General features: G+C 41.8%; 1 protein-coding gene across 7 annotated transcripts in view; it reads right to left on the reverse strand.

Annotated features, from left to right (window-relative positions):
- The window catches only part of LOC125770427 (WD repeat-containing protein 47), a 63140-nt gene extending 47266 nt beyond the window's left edge, over window positions 1-15874 (reverse strand). The window contains exons 1-2 of one of the 7 annotated variants that reach the window (XM_049440029.1): window positions 15502-15874; window positions 13515-13890 (exon numbers count right to left, since the gene is read on the reverse strand). The gene's annotated coding sequence lies outside the window, so the exon portion shown is untranslated. The other 6 variants (XM_049440027.1, XM_049440022.1, XM_049440023.1 and 3 more) reach the window with 6 other exon arrangements.
- Window positions 15875-15933: the final 59 nt, after the last annotated feature.

Raw genomic sequence — 15933 nt, forward strand, 5'->3', positions numbered from 1 at the left:
ACTATAGCCTTAGGATATTTTCAAATTTTTAATTTTTTTTTATTTTTTTTATTATTTTTTATTCTTTTATTTATTTAAAGAAGTATTTGAGTGAAAAGAAACTTATTTCAACAAATTCGCGTTAAAATACATCAATTTATATAAAATATATATAACACTCGATTTTTTTTAAACTTTACAATATTTCATGATTTTGTTATTGCCAGCAAAATCGAGCTATCCTGGAAGCCATTACAAAAAACTGTCATGGCGTCAAGTCGCGCTTCGAATAGCGATTTTCGCAATTTATTTTTATATGAAGTTTCGCAAAAAAAATCTGAATCGCGTTCGCAAACGCGACAATTGCTAGGCGTTTAGGGACGGGGTAACTTTCGCTTGGAAGTGTTGTGTGCCACCGATTTACCCTGCTCGCGGTGCTTCTACATTAATGTACCATCATTTATGACAGAGTGAAAAGTGGACTCGTCAATCAACAAATCATCTTGTTGGTCTGATCCCTCCGTCACTCACACACGATTTGCTAATGTATGCTTTACAACGGGTCAATAAATCTGCAAAACCTTCCCCAACTCCTTTCCCCGTAAGGTGTGTTTATGAGCTTTGAAAAGATCCGGATCACATCTTATGCCATCCATGTCCGTTTACGTGTTGCTTCAGAGTGCATCAGAGAGAGAAGGAGAGCAACGAAGAGAAGCGAACTTCATTTATAATGCATGAATCTAATAGTTCGCATTAAGCCATCGACCTATTCCCGCGAGGGAAAGTATTCACGTTCTTCCGAAATTGGTAAATTATTTTACCACATCCCCGACACCACACGTTTAGTGTGATTTATTAGCTATTTCCAGAGCCACACGCACCACTTTGATGGTAAAGTGCAATCATTCTCGAACGCCAATCGAAAGGTAGCTTTCGTTTTATTCCCCAACACAATCCCACTAATAGATTAAACGCGCATTAGACGTTCTATTTGTACTCAATTCTTACATGTTTTCGATGAGAGCAAATAAATGTTATTTCCTTGTTGATATTTCTACCCTTCCACTTTAGTACAAGGGCTAAAATAAAGACATATAAAACTTAAAAGTGAACCTTTTTGGCGTAAAATCTCGTCATCGCAAACGTGCCGAAACGAACGTTTATCCGGTTTTTGGATCTCAAGCAAAGCGGAGGAGTTGAGCCCATCGTCAGATTAGATAGGAGGAAGTACTCTTCCGGTTTCTGCATATAAGCGTCCACCGAAAACGATGCTTCAGAATAAAAAACCCTCCCAAGCGCAATCAACAACGGACTTTGATCTTGAACTCGGTTTCAATCGCATGGCATCGAAGACGACCGCTCTAACGAACCGTGAAATTAAAGTCGATCGTCTTTCCTGAACATTGTTGCTTTTTTTAGCTAGCGTATAAGCACCGGAATTGTCGTTATGTGAAGGGGTGGATTTTGATCAACCGAATCATTCGATTAGAATTAGATCAATCTGTATCGGATTGATCGTGACTGGTGGTTGTGTGATATATGGAACTTGCTGTGGAAAAATAAACTTTGAAAACATCAGCACACAATGATTGATTTATCGATTATTACGTAAATCGATCATTTGGCTGCGACTAAGCGAGACGCAAAAGTGGAATGTTTCCTCGCCGATTATGGTTAATAATAACACCTTTCCTTATGAATTAAACAAAAACAGAAATGTTATCTTTATATTAAACGCAACTTATCTAACCATAAAGTAAGAAGATATATTTGACTATTCAGAGAGATTGTAAAACTCAAATGATAAATTACACTTTTATGCATTTAAAACCATAGTTTGCCGCTTTAATCTCTAAACAAGAAGCCACTGTACGAACGCCCGATTGTGGTAGAGGTCGTCTACCGGTTCATTCAAAACAACAGGCCCAATTTATTAGCTGTATTAAAATGCATGAGCATATAGCAAACACAAAGAGACAAGAGTAAAAGATGGAAAAGCGAAACAAGAGATGAAGTATGAATGAAGCTAGAAATGTAGTATTATCCTCGTCAGTAACTCCTCAGAGTAACTCCTCAGAGTAACTCCTCAGAGCAACTCCTTAGAGCAACTCATCAGAGTAACTCCTCAGAGTAAATCCTCACAGTAACTCCTCAGAGTAACTCCTAAGAGTAACAAGTTAAGTAACGTTTAGATTTTTTTATTTAAAATTTAAAACGTTTCCTTAAAACTATTTTCTCCTGAGCATTATCTACTTTTAATATTAAAACGAAAAAAATAGAACTATCAACAGCACATATCGTGCCAACTATCGTGTCAACTACCCACAAATAGAAACCGTAACCGTGTACGTGCTGGATTCTATAATTATCAAACCATTTTCTATCACCGAAACATTTCACACATTCTTATCTGTCGCCGCAAGCCGGGACGGTATTCACCACTCAGCATCATCATTTCCGGACCGGAATAAAATGTGTCTTCTTCTACGTGCGACAATCCACACAAACTGAGCCCTCCCAGCCGATTCAACTTCTCTATTCTCTTTTAAAAGTGCATTTCCCCAGACAGTTCCAGACTAAAATATCGATTCGTGACGACGGGTGCTCTCACCGTCTACATTAAGAGGACGGCACAACGAACGTACTTGGCGCATGGTACTGGCTCTTGCTACAGCAGCAACAAAACATTTCCACAGTGCAGAAAAACCAAACGCTCCGAAAGTGTAGTAAGCAACCGTCCAAAAATGGTCAAAAACTGGTTCACTCGCTTCCGGTTTCCGGTACGCAGTATAAGGGCAACGAAAAAACAAAACAAGGGCTGGGAATTGAAACTGTTAATTTCCATTTTCACATTTTCCTTTTGCGTGTCTCGAGCTGTTTAACTTTTTGTTTTGACTTTTCTTCATTTCCATTTCTAATGTGCTGTCGGGGTTTTTTTTTTCTGCGCATTAAAGTACGTAATTTTAAGTAATATGCCACCATCGTGTGCCTCATTTATGCTTTTCTCCACCACCACCACCACCTACGCAACGGGGGAAGAGTTATGCTGTCAACGCGTTTGTTTCGTTCGTTCATTAACTAACGCCAACTTAAAGCAAAAAGGCAAGGCCCGAAAAGGGCCCACTCGGTTCGACGTTCAATCAACAATTGCACGTGACGGGTTTGTTTACACGTGGGGGAGGGCGGCGCGAGTTCTTTCTTTCCCAAGTGGTCCATTTTTGCAATGCGAGAAAAATGAAAAACATTTCCACCGCTTTTTCTCTTTCCTGTCGGCATGACACCCTAGCCAGTTAGCAGCCATTTTCGTCACGTTCGATTGACGATTCCGACGTGCAGTATCGTAGCAAAGGCGTCGTCATCGTTTATGGTACCAAACACACCGTGTCTCACCGTGGCATTTCCCACATTCCCCCGAATCAATCGTCCAATCGATCATACGTTATTTGTACGAACTAGTTGTTGATGGAAAACAACAGTTTCCGTGATGTTGGAACTCTCGCCTCTCGGATAAGACAAAAGAAATCAAAGAGAGGAATCACTCCGTTAGGGTCTCGGTTGGTTTGACTCCAACCGATTTCAAGTACTACCGTTCATCGGGTTTTTTTTTTCAATGTGAATCAGCAGAAGCCACCCTACCCGCGGTGTGATGCGCGGTAGTCACCCGTCGAGCCACATTATTGTATCATGTTTCATTCGATTTTTGCCGACGATGATTTTTTCCCCCTCCATGTTGCCTTTAAGCCAGACATGCAAACACACACACACACTTTATGAACGGTGTCTCAAATTCCTTTCTTTCTTCTTCGCTCTTCCTTCCCGCCACCAAAACAACAGAGATAACTAAATCAAAGCAAAAATTAAAAACCGAAACCAAAAAGCAATAGAAAACACTCATCATAACAAGTTTATTTTCATGTTCTATGAATGTTTTTTTTTTTTTGTTGGTTCGATCGGGTTTCTTGCGGTGTGCATTCAAGGTGAAAAACTATTGCTACCCCATAAGGTGGTCTCTTCCCTCCCGGTTTGTGCACCCTGGGTAGTACAAGCTTTTAATATTTTCCGAAACAGCGATGTTAAGGTGATAGTACACGATGGCGGACTGGAAAATGGTGATATTTTGGGATTTATTTTGATGATGTATCACAAACATGTGGAATAGATAAGTTTTATCTGCCTTTCTTCGGATCTCAGAAGTAATATTTTGGTCTACTTTGGATAAATTCTTTGGGTCGCTGATCGACGATCACTGGAGATGATCGAGTGATCGATGGAGTTTATAGAAGCCGCATCGTTCGAGATAGAACAAAATGGATATTTTTCCCTTTATCTAAGATAAATTTTGTGTCATCATAAGTAGGATTTTTGGATGATGTTGAGAAATGAAAAGTTGACATCGTTTTGAAATCTTCGACGAGTCATATTTCAAGATCATGACACACGTAAAGTCTCAGTACAGATTACCAGGGAAGCTGGTCAAGCTGTTGAAGGCCAGTATGAACGGAGAGAATCTCCAGCTCGTTTGGCTGGATCTGGTGGAGTCGAACCTGTCGGAGATCGCATGCAGTCGTGGATGGAGGACTGCAGCCTTAGACCATGTTTCTTGGAAACGGATTGCCGACTTGGTCATGTCTTCGCACATAACATGAATAAGAATAAGTGTCTCATGCTCTTCGAGTAAAGTTTAAGGTAAAGAAGACACTGCTAAGACTTCATTTTTTTAACTTACAAAGAGTTCACTAATTAATTCAAAACAAAACAACGAGATATGCCCTTTAAACTAAATTGGGAGTAAATTAAAGAAATCCTATAAAACACTATAATTAATATGATAAAAAAAGGTAAATAAAAAAAGATTACTAGAAGGTTAATGTGCATAACTATCATTACACTTTCCACAACAACCATACAGGTACGGTTCGGAAATCGAAACGAAAACATAATTATGCACAATAAAACCATATCGCTAGTATGATTTCTCGCACAAATAAGTACCTTCATATCGAGCAAAAACAAAGCAAAAAAAATGTTCCCCAAGATAACTCATCTGTGTTTCAAGTTTTGCAGCTGTTTAAAACACATACACACAGTTTCGCTTTGGTGGTTTAATTCGTTACGCATCCTCCTTTAGCACAAAAAACCACCTTTACCATACGCAACGTAAGCCACACACATTAAACTTGATACGACGAAACCACCTTACGGTCAGGCAGGAGCATAAACCCTCCCCCCCAAGCCACATGGCAAAATGATCACAACATTCCGCAAAACATCCCGGTCAAACCGTTAACTCGGGGTGGGGGGGGGCAACCTAATGGGCACCTTCGCGACCAAACGCGAAACACACCATCATCCCGGACGATCAATCGGGCGAATGGTCGAAGAACGGACAATTACACACGCTGGCAACCTATCTCCCACTGCCCGAATGAAGCGTTATTAATTATGCGTTAGTAAACAGTGTACCCACCTTCTGTGAAGAGTGTAACGGAAGCAAAACAAAAGCATTGGGAAGTGGGTAAGGAAAACAACACAAGCAGCAGAAGAAGAAACTAATCTCACTTTACCGATTTGACCGGCAGACACACAACACCACGTGTGCGGCTAAGGAATCCCTTTCTCTTTGGTTCAGTTAGCTTCTTTTTATTTTGGTGCATGCGGCATTACATTCGCCCAATTGGTCGATCATCGGTATTGATCGTGGTGGAGCAACTTTCTTCGATTGGTTGCGAAGATTTTGCATACTGTTATTAAGGTTTGACTGGTTGGGGAAAACTAGTTCCCAGTCGGATTTAGTACGCATTCGCTAAGGTTATTATGTTTTTTTTTTAATATTTTCACCAATATTTGACTAGATCCAATTAGGTAATTGGATAACAAAACATTGTCCACCTTGTTTTTAAATAAAGAAATAAATATATTGACTGATTAAGCATACTCCACATTAGAATCAGATACAACAGATCTGCTATTTACAGTATCTTCTCCCTTCTGGAGAAAGGCCAGAGTTTTCAGATAAATGCCTAGCTCTGACCTCCTCGACAGTGGAGGTGACCTCAAAGTCCAACAGAATCTGAAAATGAAGAACGAGAGCAAAAAAATCCTTTAATTCCTTTGGGAGATCCTATCACTCAAACTACCTCAAAGTACCTAGACAAGACAGACATTGTATGGTGCAAGCTTCAGTCAAGTTTGACCGCATCTGAGCAACAGGTTCAGATCCAATAGAAAGCAGACTACTTCCGTGAAGAAACGGTTGCACTTGACGATCATCGTAAAGAATGTTCTTTCTTTTGCGGCTTGTAGCGATCACCAGGAAAAGCATGTAATCTGTAAATCTAACCTAACCTCGACTCAACATTCCAAGAGATTACTCCAAGAGAAGTTCAAATATTTCCCAGATCCAACCAACAACACGTTATTGGACCAACCTTGAGTGAAGAATGTATTCCGATAATTTTGAACCGGAATGCGTGAGTTCTCCAAAACTCACCCCAGAAATATGAAAACCTGTTTTACGTCTCATTAAACTTTAAACGTAGACAATAAACAAAGAGTTCCTACAGAAAGGCAAGAGTCACCTCCACTTTAACCTCCTTCGTAAAAATAGATCACAATCTGAGATTATGCCAATTTCTGTGTTCTTTGCTAACATTTACCTATCCATCCCACACGACACAACATTCAATCGATCGGCTATTGCACGAATGCTCACGATTCGTGGGTAGGCGATGCTGGGGAGAGGTTCCCTCAGTTTCAGCATAAAAGCCGTTTGCGATTTGAAAGTCAACCCACCAAAACCAACCCATCCGACTCCATCTATGGAGCGACATCCAGGTTCGGTACCAGGTCTGTGTTCAAAACCCACGCAATTCTTCGTTGTGGCAAGAAGTTCCGAAACAAAATAAAAAAATCACCTATTGTAATGGAATATAGTTGTCGGAAAAGAATTCTGACGCACTTCAATCTTGGTGAGTATTTTGCTCATCAAGCAGTACAATAAAGAAGCTGAAATTCTCAGTAATTTCCAATCCCACGAACTTTATTGCATTCTGACTTTTTTCCCCAAAAAAAAATCTCATATTTTATTCGCAAAAAACCCAAAGCTATAGAGAAGAGCTGTTAGTATGACTCGGGTTAGATGAGACGATCGTCGCCTTTCAGGCGAGAACTGTATCTTGCCAACATTGTAGCTCATTTTTCAATCTTTCCTCTTCTATTCTGCTTTAACGGCGGGAAATCGATCATTTGAACAGCGGCATGATACTAAACTCCGATGTGCCTCCTCGCTTTAACTATCGAGCCGCGGTTCTACCTCAACCGTCTCAGCTCGCTAGAGATGGTAATTAAGCTAAAAACTCAACCATCGTGGGACAACCGACAGAACGAAACGACGGAAAGCGAACAACATGTAAAGTAATTAACTTAGAACACAACGATTGGATGCGCGCAACCAACTCTATCTCTCTGCCACCGTGCAAATATATATGTATCATCTACGGCGTGCCATACTGGAGAGACGGTGTTTCTTTTTTTCCGTTGTTCCCCACTGTTAATGTTTACCTCCTTGAGCATTAAATCGCTTAAAATGCAGACAAATGAAGAGGCGCGCGCGCGCGGCTATGTCCGGTGAACCGGTGGCAGGTTGCATGTGTAAAATCACCTAACTTTGAAACGTTAATGAATGAATAAATCCAAGAATGAGTAAAGCGTGAAGACATGCGCAAAAAAAATATAACTCAAACTTCCACTCCACCTTGAACAACACTCAAACAAGAACCGCGCGGGCAAGTCGCGCCAAGGAGGAAGATCTTCCTTTAACGATCGCCTACCAATCGTTTCGTGGTACTTTTCCTCTTCTTTCTTTTCTTTCTCCTTTTTTTTGCTTGATAGCTTTTCCCGCTGCTATGATGCATTCTGTTCATAATTTCAGCTCCATTGGCCACAACGAAACCGAACTCGCGGCAAACACAGAGTGCATTCTTCGGCGCATGGTGGGTTATTGTTTTACTGCATGCAATCATCGGCGGCTGCAGTCTTACCGGTTCATGCAATCGTCTGACGGCCAATGACCAGGCACCATCATAAGCTGCACTACTGCCAATTATCAGACATCGGTTCACCGGACGGACAGGCCTGTACGAAATCGTCATACAGCGTGTCGAGATCGGAAACTGTTGCAGATAAGTAGGTTTACTGCTACTGGGCGCTTACACCTCTGACCAGCAGATAGATTCAATACAGCCAAGATAGTTTTTTTAATCTCTGCTAAATTTACACATTTTGAAATCTAAACTTGGAATTCTCTACAGATTTTCATATCATTTGATGAGTTTCTAATAATTCCTCAAGAATTCGACGACAAATCATAGAAACGGTGCTCTGAAGCCTGAAGTCATCTTGAATTGATCGTCTTTCTAGTTCAAACTTCATCCTCGAAAGACTGCTTTTTCTCCAAAGATCCAACCAACAGAGTAGAACATTGGAGCTAATGTTTATCGACGGCAAAAAGCTCCTCAATCAATTTTGCACGGCCTGTACACCCACCGGCCCCAATCGCAAATTGCATCCCATTTCACGTCACTTTACTGTTTAGTGCATCCGGTTGGTAAACCATTTCCTTCACCGATCACTCGATCGAGACACCTAGATACAAGTTGACAAGTAGAAGGAGTTAGCTATAATATCCCTATTTATTTAGCCTTTTGTTCAACATGGAGGTACTCCTTTTTTTCATATTAAATTAAAAAGCTCAACAGTAACCGTACACCGGTTGGTAATCAGTTTTAAGGACGCATCTAATCATCGTCACCAACGACACCGATGTGTGCGCAACTGTAAAATAAGCGACTGGTCGAGTGTTACACTAGCGCAAAAAAAAACCACAACCCAGTCACACCTAATGACTGCAAGAGTCTATTAGAGGCAATTTCTGCAAAACTAAGCGGTATCAGTGTTGTTATAAAGTGGTCGGCCCCATCCGTGGTGAAATTGCACCAATTTGCCAATTTCTTTATGATCCCGCACCATTTCTTTGTTCCGCACCAACCGAACATACGCCGTTCCGGGCGCATTTCACACGCGCCCGTGTTTTCTCTCATTTTTATACAATCGCACCTAATAACCTTTTTTCTTCTTTGATACATCAGCTCGATCGTATGGTGTGTTTCATGTTACCCCGCTCAAATACACTGGATGATTGATGTTATAAAAAGGAACAACCAAAACATGCACAGACATACAGACATTCGAGTACACTGGACTAATGTGGCTAAGAAAATGAAATATCGACAATAAAAAAAAACGATTCAATGGAATGCGTTGTCTGACCCACAACTATCTTTATTTAAGCATGATAGTAAAACAATTTGACCCACAGTGTGTTCTGCTGTGTTTTCAAACAAAAACCCGACAAAAGACTCGCATGTCTATAGATCTTCAATTTTCCGCACCACACGAAAAAAAAAATATTTAAATAACCAGAGAAATAATTAGCCACAAGTGGGATGAAAACTGGTTTATGTCGATTCTATGGAAACAAGAATTTCGTGCATCTAATCATGCTTCGTAAACAAATATTTGTTGGTCAACTTAGACCACTCCTCACGCACCTGTACCTGAATGTCTGGAGTGTTAAACCGGGACCAGAGAAACATCATGACGTGGCGAAATCTCATCTATCCAAATAGACCAACCTGTGGAACAATGCCTTCCACACCATCAGTCCCTTTTGCAAACGATCAAATACCTTTCAAATCGTTCCAGAGTCTACGATCACAGCTAATTTCCGCGATCCGCTTTCATCGATAAGCGATCCCGCTTGTCCATGTGCTCATCAGCTCATCGACTAATGAGCAATGTGAAGTGATGCTGCTCGCAACATGAGTGTTTCTTAATCGTTTCCATACGTTCGATGGAACGGGTGTGGCTTCCAGTCTCGCCGGGGCAAGTTTCACCCTGATGCTGATGATGCATGAAATTGACAGCTGATGGACGTGTACGCCCGAGGGAATGGCTTCACCTTGCGGTACACGTTCAAGGACTCCAAAATTGGAAGCAAGTACGAAGGAGTCGGCGCAGGAGTTCCGTTAAAGGTGAGATTACCATGCAGACAAACACACCGATCAACCGCGATCGGTCACCTGAAGTACCTGAAGGCCGAGTGTGCGTACCGGTGCGTGAAAAGAAAGTACACAGCCGGTTTTTTCCTCATATCGTGTTACGCAGGAAGTCATTTCACAGTCAACGAGAGGGAGAGCACATTCTGATGAAAAGCTGGACGAAGCCGGATCCAATAAACTGCGCACCTTAGTAGTGGCGTTGGAGCAGGAACTCGAACAAAAAGGAACGGACTCTATTGTAGTTGCTGCAATGGAACAGTTAATAACTATTCTCCATATGGACACTCTTATTAGACTGTCTTCCTTTTTTTGGGAGAAAATTCATCAAGAGGCTTTTCAGTGTGCTAAGGTTAAAAGTGCGTATAACTGTGATGTAATGCGTGAAATTATTTCCAACAAACAAAAAACTTTGGGATTCAATAACAGTACAGTGCATTGGAAGGCATCTTTAAAAAGCATGGAAACATTGTTGCAATTCAAAACCAATTATGACAAGACACTTCAGAACCTAATTAAGTAACATAGTAATGTCCAAGGCACGATGCACAAAACAGATATGGAAGAACAACGAAAAAATCGTTTAAGATGAAGCCAGATTAGCTTAAAATCTTATCCAATCTTTCTTTTGCATTATCTTAGCTCGTAAACGATACCTTTTTAAAATGCATCATTATTTTCCATTTCCATCTTCTTTATCAACCCATTGCAATCTGGCGGCAAAAAGTTTAGCAAAAAGTTTTACCGCAAAACGATTCCATTCCCGTTTCTTCTCCTCCATCTTTTTGTTCCATGTACATTGCAATAGAGCGTAGCAAAAGAAAACCCACAACTATCCAACGATAGCTGGAATAGGCATGAAAATTCATTCGTTCTTCCAGCGAAATAAGCACACCTTATCCCAGCCGTCTAGCCGCACGTGTCACACTGTGAACCGTACTTGCATAAACAATATCGTTTTCTTCTCACCTCAGTTGCCTCCCATATGCCCCTGGGTGGCAAGAAGGAGGCAGCACACGTGCTGGTACACAAGGGGAGCAGCACACAATAGCGGTAAATGCATAATTTGTCCATCATTTATGAATTCATCCCTCCGCGAACCGTTCTCTTTCCATGAGGTTGCAGCTCGTCCCGTGCTTTTTATGTCTTTTTTGAAGCGTAGTGTATAAGAAAATCGAAACTCAGCATCTTTCGTACACGTCTTACCGGGTTTAAAATGCCTATGAAATAGCATTTCATGAAAACCGTTCCCGGCTGTCATAATTCCTCATCGTCTCCCAACACAAAGTGTTGTAGTCGCGCATGCAACACACTGAATCCGAGCAGTTCCGTCCCTTTCTTTCTACTCCAGGGGGGAAATGTTGGATGTCGGACGAAGCTGCTATGTCGCGTGTCGTCAAGCAACTAAACACCGAAACTGCAGTCCAAAGAACTGGGACACACCAACCAAGAACCAGTTCCTATCCTACATAAAGCGTACCACCGCCTGCTACGTATGATTGCCTTCAACTGTCCTCCCAACCAAAAGTAATGCTGCAGGTAATGCTATCCGTATACACCCGTTGACATATTCCAGCCCACCGAAACCGGCATCCGATGTTGTTTGGAAATTAAATGCATAAAATCAACGTCACCCAAGAAATTGTGTTGTGACTTTGACACAGGGAATGGAGATTTTGAGACTGCATCAACTGGTTTTTTTCCTTTCACGCTTAACTTCAGCTCCAACTCACCGATTTCCCCCGCTTTTTTTTTTGAAGATCGGATTCGATGCACCAGAAACCAACGAGGTGCAGATCCGTTAGAGCCGATTTAAACGTGCCGATCTTCACCGTGTTAAGACTCCACCCGTCTTCCGTTATGGATTATTACTATCACTTCGTTACGAAAGTGGTAGCAGATATGCCAAGTAATCCGGCGCGATTATTAAACGACGATTTTCGGATCGTTTGCCATCATTATGCCAGGCATTTGGAAACCTACAATGCAATCGTTATAATGAGATGATCACGCACCGATCCACCGATTTGAACCAATTTTTGGAATTCAAATTGAGATGATTGGATGGTTTTGCTTGTGCACCAATGGTTGATGTACGGTTCTGTTTTTACATAAATGGACTATTCTCATCCCTCATATGACAGAAATTGGTTTCCATAAATATTTTATAATTATTGGCCTTTTTGTGTGTGTGTGAATATTCTCCTTTTTTTTGGAGCTTCTTTGTTTAAAACTTTTTGGAGCTTCAAATGCCATCTCTGCTGGCACGTATTCAACAAAACGATGCAAAGACGGCAAACGCTTCGCATCATCCATACGAATTACTGCGGATTACTGCATCACAATCAAGCTAATTGGTGTCGGATTATGCTCTGCCATTGACTTCACACCCGAAAAAAAGGGTCTAGACGCTCTCTGTTACTTCGTTTAATCCGTTTCAAGGGATAGGGATTCCAGAAGCATCATGTTCCCTTCTCAAGAACGTGAGCATTTTAAACATTTTTTTTCTTTTTGTCTCAAAATACGCCATCGCAGGAATGCTTCAAGAGGAATGCTTCGAAACGTTTGCCGACCCGCAAAACGCAAAGGCTGTGCGCGTGTTGCATCGCATTATAGAATATTGTAAGACGAGCTGACCTAAAAATACAAACATACACAAATCCATTAATACGTTAGCTTCCTTCCTTCCTTACGCCATCCGATTCTCCAAACCATGATCACACACACGCTTATTGTGTGCGAAGTGTTGTCATTGGGTATTGCGCCATTACGACCGTTACGGGTATTACGGGTGTCGTACACTCGCCAATCCGAAGGTCAAGGCGATGCGCAAACCACAAACCGCGCAACAAGGCAAAGATAAAAACCGTTTCCTTTGCGTACACCAATACTACGGACGGAAAAAAGCTGCTTTTTGACCGGCGGGGGGCGGTGGGTTTCGCGCGCATGGTAGAAAAAGAAATGGTCGCAGATCAACCTCGCCGTAACTGCTGCGTTCCTCCGGTGGAAGGGTTTCTGTGGCTCCTTGCGAGAAGAAAACTGGTTCCGGACAAAAACCGGGACCGGTTGTTGTTTTAAGGTTAGCGTTTTGCTTCGTGTACTTTTCGATTGAGTTCTTGAGCAGGGAGACATACCACATTAGGACTAAGGGTGCCTAACCACGATAAGCAATAAAATATTTTTCAGCAAAAGAATGAAACTCTTGTTGGGTGAAATGGTTCTCAAAAATGCTCAAATATAATTCTTAATCGTTTTATACGAATTTCTGCCGGATTACCATCATATTTTGAAAATCTTCAAATGTTCCTATGGAAGTGTTCGAACCTAAAAGTAAATACAAAACCAAAAGAGATCACTTCCTCCTTTCCCTTTTTTTAGCTGCAATAGCAAAATTGATCATTACGCCGTTTTCGTACGTACCTTTTTTCCACTGCTGCTAAGCTACACAAATTCCGCCTATTGTTTCCGTCGATCGATCGCGAAGTTGTGATCGATTTCGACTGTCGACGAACGTAACCTCCTCGAACCTTTTGGGCGGTTTGGAAGTTTTTGAAGATGAAGAAGGCCTGAGATCGATTAAAGCTTTTCACAAAACTGCTTCCGGCGGGACACACAAACACGTTAATAAAATCTGCAAACCATCTTTTGACCACATCGGTGCACAGATGGTGCAATATACGAAGATGAAGGGAAGTAAAGAAGCTGACTAGTAGCGCGCTCTTCAGTATAACATTTCGTTTTCAACACACAATTCACTTTTTTTTCACTCTCCTGCACTCTACACACAGTAGGGGCCCTGGAAACGAGTGGGGGAAAGGGAATCAAGGGACGGCCCAAAATAGGTAATGAATTTCACAATTCACGAGGAAAAGGGACGGAGGTGAAAACTCCCGATCGTTGGCTCCCCCGCCTCAAAGTGAATCGTTTTCCAATCGATTATTTTCGCACCGTCGGGGTAAAAGTGGGAGAAATTTTTGTGCACGATTTGTTGCTTAGTGGGTTTAGGTGAAGGTAAAGACCGGAAAGTGAAGAAAGCCATGAAGATGCACAGTACAGCGGCAACCGTACAATAGCTCAACTCAGCACAACAACGATCGAATGCATCCAATTTGCATACGATTTATGAAATTGCTCGTTTCGCGAGATTTGCAGATTGGCGGCAAGGTTTTTTTTTTCTTGTTTTAATGTTGTTTTTTCTCTCTCTTTTATGTCTAGCCACCACTTTCGGCTGCTCGCAATAATATCGAATGCAGATTCACGATTGAAACAATCGACTCAATTGCAGCTATTTGCTACAGGTGTAGCTGCTACAAAAGATGCAACGGCTTCGTAACGTTTCATTGCGTAAAACGTAGTACATTTTCTTCATTCCCTCACCCATGACCCTGAACGCAGTGAATTTTCCGAGCAGAGAAAAAATGACATCACCCCATAAAGGTGGACGAAAGAAGGTTCACAGAAATCTCTTCAGCAACGGCACACACCGCCTCATCGCCCACTTCGATTGCAACAGCTGCAAACAGCGAGAAGCTCCCTTCGGTCAAGGCCTTTTTGAGCTAGACTTATCGAAGAATGAATCACCACCAGCGTGGAGTTGATGGAAACACCCTATATACGGAGGGATTGTGGGACAAACATTTTTTTAACCACAAATTTTCCTTTTTTCACACATAACACTCTTTCCAGCGCTACAAAAGCAACACCATTTTTTTTTTCGTTTGTGACTTCTAGTTTGCGTTGAAATCACAACAAAGGGACTTCCCGCACACTGCACAATTTATGTATGACAACCCAAATACACACAAACACACGCGCACATATTGCGTCTTCGCTACAGGCATGGTAGGGCTTTCTTTTGCTGGAAAGCAACCAAAGGTGGCACTGCTGGTGCATTTTTTTCGTTCCTACGCATAACATTCTTTCCCCACCTGCTCCCGTACGATACTTTGCAGGAGGTGAAAAACTAACCCTGCACGCACACTATACTTGTCGCTTGTCGATGTTTTAGGGGAGATATGTAGGGTCCCCTACAAAGTATGTTGTACATGCCGGTTTTATTTTTCCAACACAAAAAGGACTCTTCCATATATCTCACTGCAAAAACAACACTTCTACACCGACGTCATCGAGGGAGAAGACATTTGTTTCACCTTGCGTGCATTTACTTGGTCTTTCTCGCTGCTGCTGCTTTTCTTCCGATAGTTCTAATGTACGCCTGTTTTGCTTGAACACCACTTGTCCGTCCGCAAACGAATACGGAAAGGCGATTTGTTACCACGAACACTTTTCTTGTCGTCCTCGGCACCACCCAAAATGCTACACAACAACCCAAACGACACTATTTCAATCACCGCACGCACGCACGCGTTTTTCTACCTATAATTTTGTGTTTACACAGTACACAAACCATACAACAGCAGCCGCACACGGGAACACTCTGGTCGTCTTTGGTCGGCACACGCGAAAAATGGAACCTTCACACCCGTACGGCGGTTGGAAAACTTCACACGGAAAATCTCGCTCTCGCGCAGGTGAACCTCTCCTCGTCGCTGGCAGCGAAAACAAACACATCTGACCAAGGTCTGTTGAAGAGCAGGTCTCGTAGGTTGCCCGCTTTGACAGATCGATGAAACAATAGTGAACAATAAGATTGACAGGCTGCTTCTACGGTGGTGTGCGTGTGATCTCGGTTTGGCTGGTGATACACTCATGTTTGGAAGAATCATTTTGAAATTATATTTTTAAAGGAATTAAACCTTCTGTAAAACACAAAAATCTTGAGTACTTTGCACTAACGTTAACATAACAATTGTAGCAAACAAAAAGTTTTTTTGCTAAT

This window comes from Anopheles funestus, chromosome 3RL (genome assembly GCF_943734845.2).
Source record: "Anopheles funestus chromosome 3RL, idAnoFuneDA-416_04, whole genome shotgun sequence".
NCBI lineage: Eukaryota > Metazoa > Arthropoda > Insecta > Diptera > Culicidae > Anopheles > Anopheles funestus.